This window comes from Zeus faber (assembly GCF_960531495.2).
Source record: "Zeus faber genome assembly, chromosome: 5".
Lineage (NCBI taxonomy): Eukaryota > Metazoa > Chordata > Actinopteri > Zeiformes > Zeidae > Zeus > Zeus faber.
The window spans coordinates 12,549,246-12,555,245 of record NC_137192.1 but is presented as its reverse complement, the minus strand read 5'-3'; positions in this window follow the sequence as shown (position 1 = coordinate 12,555,245).

Genomic DNA, 6,000 nt, shown 5'->3' with positions numbered 1-6,000 from the left:
CCTCCTTTTTTTTCCCCTGCCCCTCGCCTGCCCCCTCCTGTGCCCCCACCTTCACCTGTTTCTTCTCCTTTCCTTTCCGCCCTCCACCTGTCTCCCCCTGTGCCCCCACCTCCACCTGTCTTTCCCCTGCCTCCATTTGGCCCTCACCTGCCTCTCCCTGTGCCCCCACCTTCACCTGCTTTTCCCCTCCTTCCTTCTGGCCCTCCCCCGCCTCCTCCTGTGCCCCCACCTTCGCCTGCTTTTCCCCTTTCTGACCCTCACCTGCTCCCTCCTGTGCCCCCACCTTCGCCTGCTTTTCCCCTTTCTGACCCTCACCTGCCCCCTCCTGTGCTCCCTCCTTGTCCTGTCCACCCTTCTGCCCCTCACCTGTCTCGCCGCCTGCCTTCTTACCTGGACATGCCCTGACCTGGTGTCCCTCCCCACCGCACCCAAAGCACTTGGTGGTGTCAGTGTTGACAAACACCACATAGTCAAACTCATCCGCCCTGATTTTAAAAGCTACGTTTAGCTCCGCATCCCTGTTGTTCAACACCATCAGGACGTGTCTCCTGTGCGACACCACATGCTTGAGCAGCGGCGACTTGCACCCCGACGGGACTTTTTTAACTGGCGACACCACCTTCCCGTGCCTCGCCAGTTCCTTAGTGAGGGTCTCATCTTTAATAAACGGCGGAACATTCGCCAAATTCACCCTCCTCGCCGGTGTGGAGAGAGGCAGGACGGGAACAAACATTTTGTTCACCGTAACGCCGCTCGCCACCACCGCGTTCACCTTGTCTACGCCATCCAGGAAGATGACCACCGCGCTGTTCATCCGCGCTGCGGACACAACGCTGCTGTAGCCGACAGCCTTCCCCACCGCCAGGCTGCAGTCCTCCACCGAGACCGAGGAAGCCACGGGCAACTTAATGCCGTGCTTCCTCGTTAGCTTGGTGAGGTCCGACATGGCCGCGGACCCGCACCACCACCACCACCACTACCACCACCACCCCCCACCCGCTGTGCGCACACCCTACAACCAAAAAAAAAACCAAACCCGTCACCAACAAATAATTATAAACATGCAATTGATAGAAAAAGTTAGAAAGTCACTCACTCTACCAAACGCTCACACGCTCCGCTCGCTCACACCTCCAATCACTCAGAGAGAGAGAGAGAGAGAGAGAGAGAGAGAGAGAGAGAAAGGAAGAGAGAGAGAGAGAGAGAGAGAGAGAGAGAGAGAGAGAGAGGAGAGGGAGAGGGAGCTAACTGGACAAATGACTGAAGTCACGCAACAAAGTTTCCACTCAGTCTGTGACACCCTGGAAAACTTCCAGTTCCTCCTTCTCTCACTCCATAGGCATGACATTCTATTCTAAGGTTCATGTTGTCGATATATTACAAACGCTGGTTTGTTGACTGTCGTCTCTATGCACAATAACAACAGATGTGCAGTTTGTCAGGATCCTGCCCTGTGCTTGTTTTTTTGTCTGTCTCTCTCTGGCTCCCTCTGTCTCCGGTTCCACATCCCTGCCACTGCACACCTGTCCCCAGTCAGCAAATCCCGCCACCTGTCTTCACCTTCCCCGTCACTCCTCTTGTATTTAATCTGTTCCCCATTCACTCTGTCCTGTCGCTCAGATCTTTGTGTGCGTGTGCGTGTGTGTGTGTGTGTGTGTGTGTGTGTGTGTGTGTGCGTGTGTGTGTGTGCGTGTGTGTGTGTGTGTGTGTGTGTGTGTGTGCGTGCATGCGTGGGTGCATATGGAATTCTCTGTCAATTCTCAGCCTGTTCCTGGACCCTGATCCTCTGCCTGGTTCCCTGGTTCCCTGGTTCCCTGCCCCTTCCCTGGTTCCCTGTTTCCCTGTTTCCCTGGTTCCCTGGTTCCCTGGTTCCCTGGTTCCCTGGTTCCCTGTTTCCCTGGTTCCCTGGTTCCCTGGTTCCCTGGTTCCCTGTTTCCCTGGTTCCCTGGTTCCCTGGTTCCCTGGTTCCCTGCCCCTTCCCTGGTTCCCTGGTTCCCTGGTTCCCTGGTTCCCTGCCCCTTCCCTGGTGCCCTTTGCACCCACTCCCGAGCCTCCTCAGCGTCCTGCATCTAGGGTTCACCAGACTAAATCGCAACTCAGCGTAAGTCTCGTGCACTGATCTCGTCCACGCTTGTAAAGACCACACCGCCATCTGCTGGAGCTTTACTGCGCCTACACTGTGAAGACCACGTTGCCCCTGGGATGGGGGGTCCGGACCATCACAAGGCCAAACACAGTTCACACATGGAAGCAGCGGAGGGTGTTTGTTAAGTCCGACCTGCAGGTCTGTGGCGGGGGCTGGAGCACCAGAGGAGCCGAGGACCCCCTCACGTACATCCCACACAACATGATATCAGCCCGATTTCTCACACTACTACGTGTTGGAAAACAGTCATGTCAAATGTATGGAAAAGATTTGTATTGCACAAATTCAATTAAATTAACAAATTTGAATGACAAGTAACACAAAATCCATATGCATATGTATTGCATAAGCATATTTTTTTCAAAAAATTTAAAGACGTACACCCTGAAAGGACTCGATTTCCAAAAACTTTTCACGGACCCCCTCGCTAAATTCCATGGACACCTGGAATCACTGCTCAACAGGTCCACAGCCAGCGCTGCGTCGCTACTGGACGACACCATGGTCGGGTGTGTCCAATTGTATTTTATATAACCTTTCTTTAGCCAGGAAGGCGTCTCACAGCGGCGTCACACACATCTAGGTTGCAGAAAACCATACGTAAAATGGGAGGAGCATGGTAAACGGGTCCATCTCCAATAATGATGAGTTTTAAAAAAGTCCCCCAGGTGGAATCTCATTCCAGAAATTCAGTGGATTCCATCCAGGCAGAAGGTGCGGAGGAAGAAAAGACCAGAGCTCAGTTCACCAAGGTTCAGCTGTCAAGCAAATCCACCGATGACCACAACTGCAACTGAAATGAGTTCAGTTTGGAGGAGAACGGGACGTTCCTCATGAAGATCGATGGAGTGGCCACTGGTATGAGCCCTGCTCCATCAGAGGGTCCCTCCAGGACGGGGGCATTCCAAACCGCACGGACAAGTGTCCACGGGGCGCACACCTCCTTTCTTTACCCATTCGTTCCCCCCTTCACCCCTTTCGCTCTTTCCATCTATTAGTGAATATGGATACGTGTTGATGTATAATCATCCTCTGAAATTAAAAGTCATTATTATTGAGTGAACTTTCACATCAAGCTCTGTCACAGTCGTTTGACTCTGACTGCAGTTCCCAGATATGACCAGCAGAGGGAAGCATCCTCATCTCACATCAGCAGATCCCAAACAACTAAACTTCATAATCCAAAATGATAGAGGGGATCTAACTTAAAAAAAACAAGTATATAATACTCTTCTTACAACATAGAGTAATTGAGTAAGTAAGTAAGTAAAATAATTGTTCATTTCTCACAATACATCCATCTCTCAATCCATACTGTATGTCCCTTCTCTTTTTGCTCTCGCTCTCTCTATCTCCATGGTAACCTTTCTGACCTCCACTTACGCCTGGATCCTCTTTAAAAAAAAAGAACACACCAAAAACAAACGGCCAGGCCTCCAAAACACTTTTAAACTGTACGTGCAGCCATGTACGTGCAGCCAGGAGCAGGACCGTGCAGAGACGTTAAGAGGGGCGGGTGCAGGTCCCAAATAAGGCCCGTGTACCCTGTTCTCCTTCTCTGTACAGTGTCAGTCCGCTTGGTTGCATTCACTCAAGTGGACCACTTTTGACTGACCGATGATTCCTACTGGGTTTTTAATGTTACAATTCTCTATGATCTGAAATCTTTGTTGATTTTTAATTTCTCAAAATGTGGGAAAGCGTTGAATTTACTGTAGCTGTTAAATGTGTGGATTGTTCATACTGAGGGAGTCTGCCCCTGGACCACCATCCTTCAAACGTCTGGGCCGATCTCCCGGAGTTCACAAAGTGTTTAGTCGTCCTTCCCAGTGCTCTAGTTAAGCCCGGAATAGAATGCTGCAGGGTTGACGTATTTTGGAGGCCAAGCTGGAGGTCAGCTTGGCTCAAGGCAATGGGATTTTTCCATTAGATTTTGTATCATTGCAGAAAATAAGCTCTGTAGCAAACAACAGTTAACGATACTTACACGTTTTGTTCAAATGAACACCACTTTCAGGATTTTTGAAGCGTAAATGCAATCGCAATTTGATTTCGCGCGCTGACCTCTTCTGCAAAAGCCTTTCCTCTTAGCGTCACGAGTATGAACACAACTAGAGGCCGTAAAGGTGGACTAGTGAGTGCATGACGTTCCATGTTCGGCGTGATGATGTTTAAAATCCCCGACAGCCTCTGTAGTCTCCTTTAGACACTTGTTCGCGGGGTAGTTACTGATGTATTTTATGTCGGAGAACAAAAGGTGAAAATCTCTTCAGCTTGTGTTAACCACATACCTTATTTCAGGCGTCGAACCAAAAACCCATTCAAGAAACCCATTGACTTGGAGACGAGGGAGCCAGGAAGTGAAGAAATGCAAACTCATTTCCGGGTTTAAAGACTCATTCCTGCTGCCCTCTATTGGATTGAGTTTCTCGAGATACATTTTTTCAGATTCTGCCTTTTGAGAAACCCGCGGCAAATCAAGACGGACTGCTAGGGTGCAATGCCCTGCACTGCAGACCTCATGATGGTGGGACCTTAGGGGAAAACATAAAAATAAAAAAACAACATACGTGCACGGCACAAAGCTTCCCTGCTGCTCCAGTGATTGAATCAAGACTGTTTGTTTCTTCAGACGGCTTCTCCCCATCTTGCTCTTCATCTTGACATGAGGCCTGCAGGCGAGGCGAGGGCTTGCGTGATGGCCCTCCACCTCCCGCTGAGAAGACCGAGTGGAGCCCGTGTGGATCTGGAGGACGGAGACATTTCTCTTCCAGGGCGTCGTGAGTCAGTGTGTCAGGAAAATGGAGCCTTGTTGGACTTGCTGTCTTTCTGTGGCATGCCGACCGATTCTGAATGACTCCACAGTCAACAGCCTGAAGAAAGAACTGATTCGTTTTTTAACGCCAGACAAGTGACATGTGTTGCTCACTTCCAGCCCCGCCGATTTATAACCGCTCCTTCACGCCCTTTCTGCGTCTTTGTGACCCGAGCGACTGCAGCCTTCTGACGACACGTCAAATGAGCAGATATATATATCCAAAAACCCTGCTCATCAGTGGTCTCTTGTTTGATTGCTAACCCCACCACCATCTTACAGTTGCAGAAAGTTTTGGAGAAAAAGCGGAGTGCAGAAAGTAAATTGTTGGGATATTGGCTTAAGTTATGGTAATAGAGGAGAAAGGGCCGGCCCTGAGCATCGGCTGTATTGGCGGTCGCCAAGCCAAGAAGAGGAAAGAAGAACACATATATATTTTATATACTGTATGTCGGGTGCCCCCAGATATAGTAAAAAAAATAAAATACAAAAATGAAAAATACAGTTTTTGGCTGCCCCAAACTGGATAACAGACAAGGTAAAAGAATGTGGTGAAGGTGGTGCTGAAAAGCTGAGGGCTCAAGGCAGGCAGACACATGATTAGTTTGGCTTCCCCAGCACCAGTGGAAATGGCATCTGATTCATGGTGTGGGAGGGAGTGAGTGGGTTGGTCCAGAATTGATTGCATCAATGATCTATTTAAATAAAATCACACATGATTTCAAATACAATCACAGATCCATGGTGTGTAAAGCCACTGGCTTATGTTGCATGCACACTAAAATACTTTGTTTTACTCAAGGGCTCAGGTGAGAGGATTACTCTACTTGAGGAAGGCTAGATTTGTTTTTTTAAATGTATTAAGTTGGCTCGTTATTTCGTGATTTACTTAAATTTGAATCCATCTGAATGCAGGAATAAAAATCCTTGAAACTCAAGATTTCTGGGGGAAGACCCCCAGACCCCCCGATGAGCCCCAGACCCCTCAAGTAATGCTTTGTTAATGGGGTTGAGCTCGGCTGATGTGACAGCATGGGAG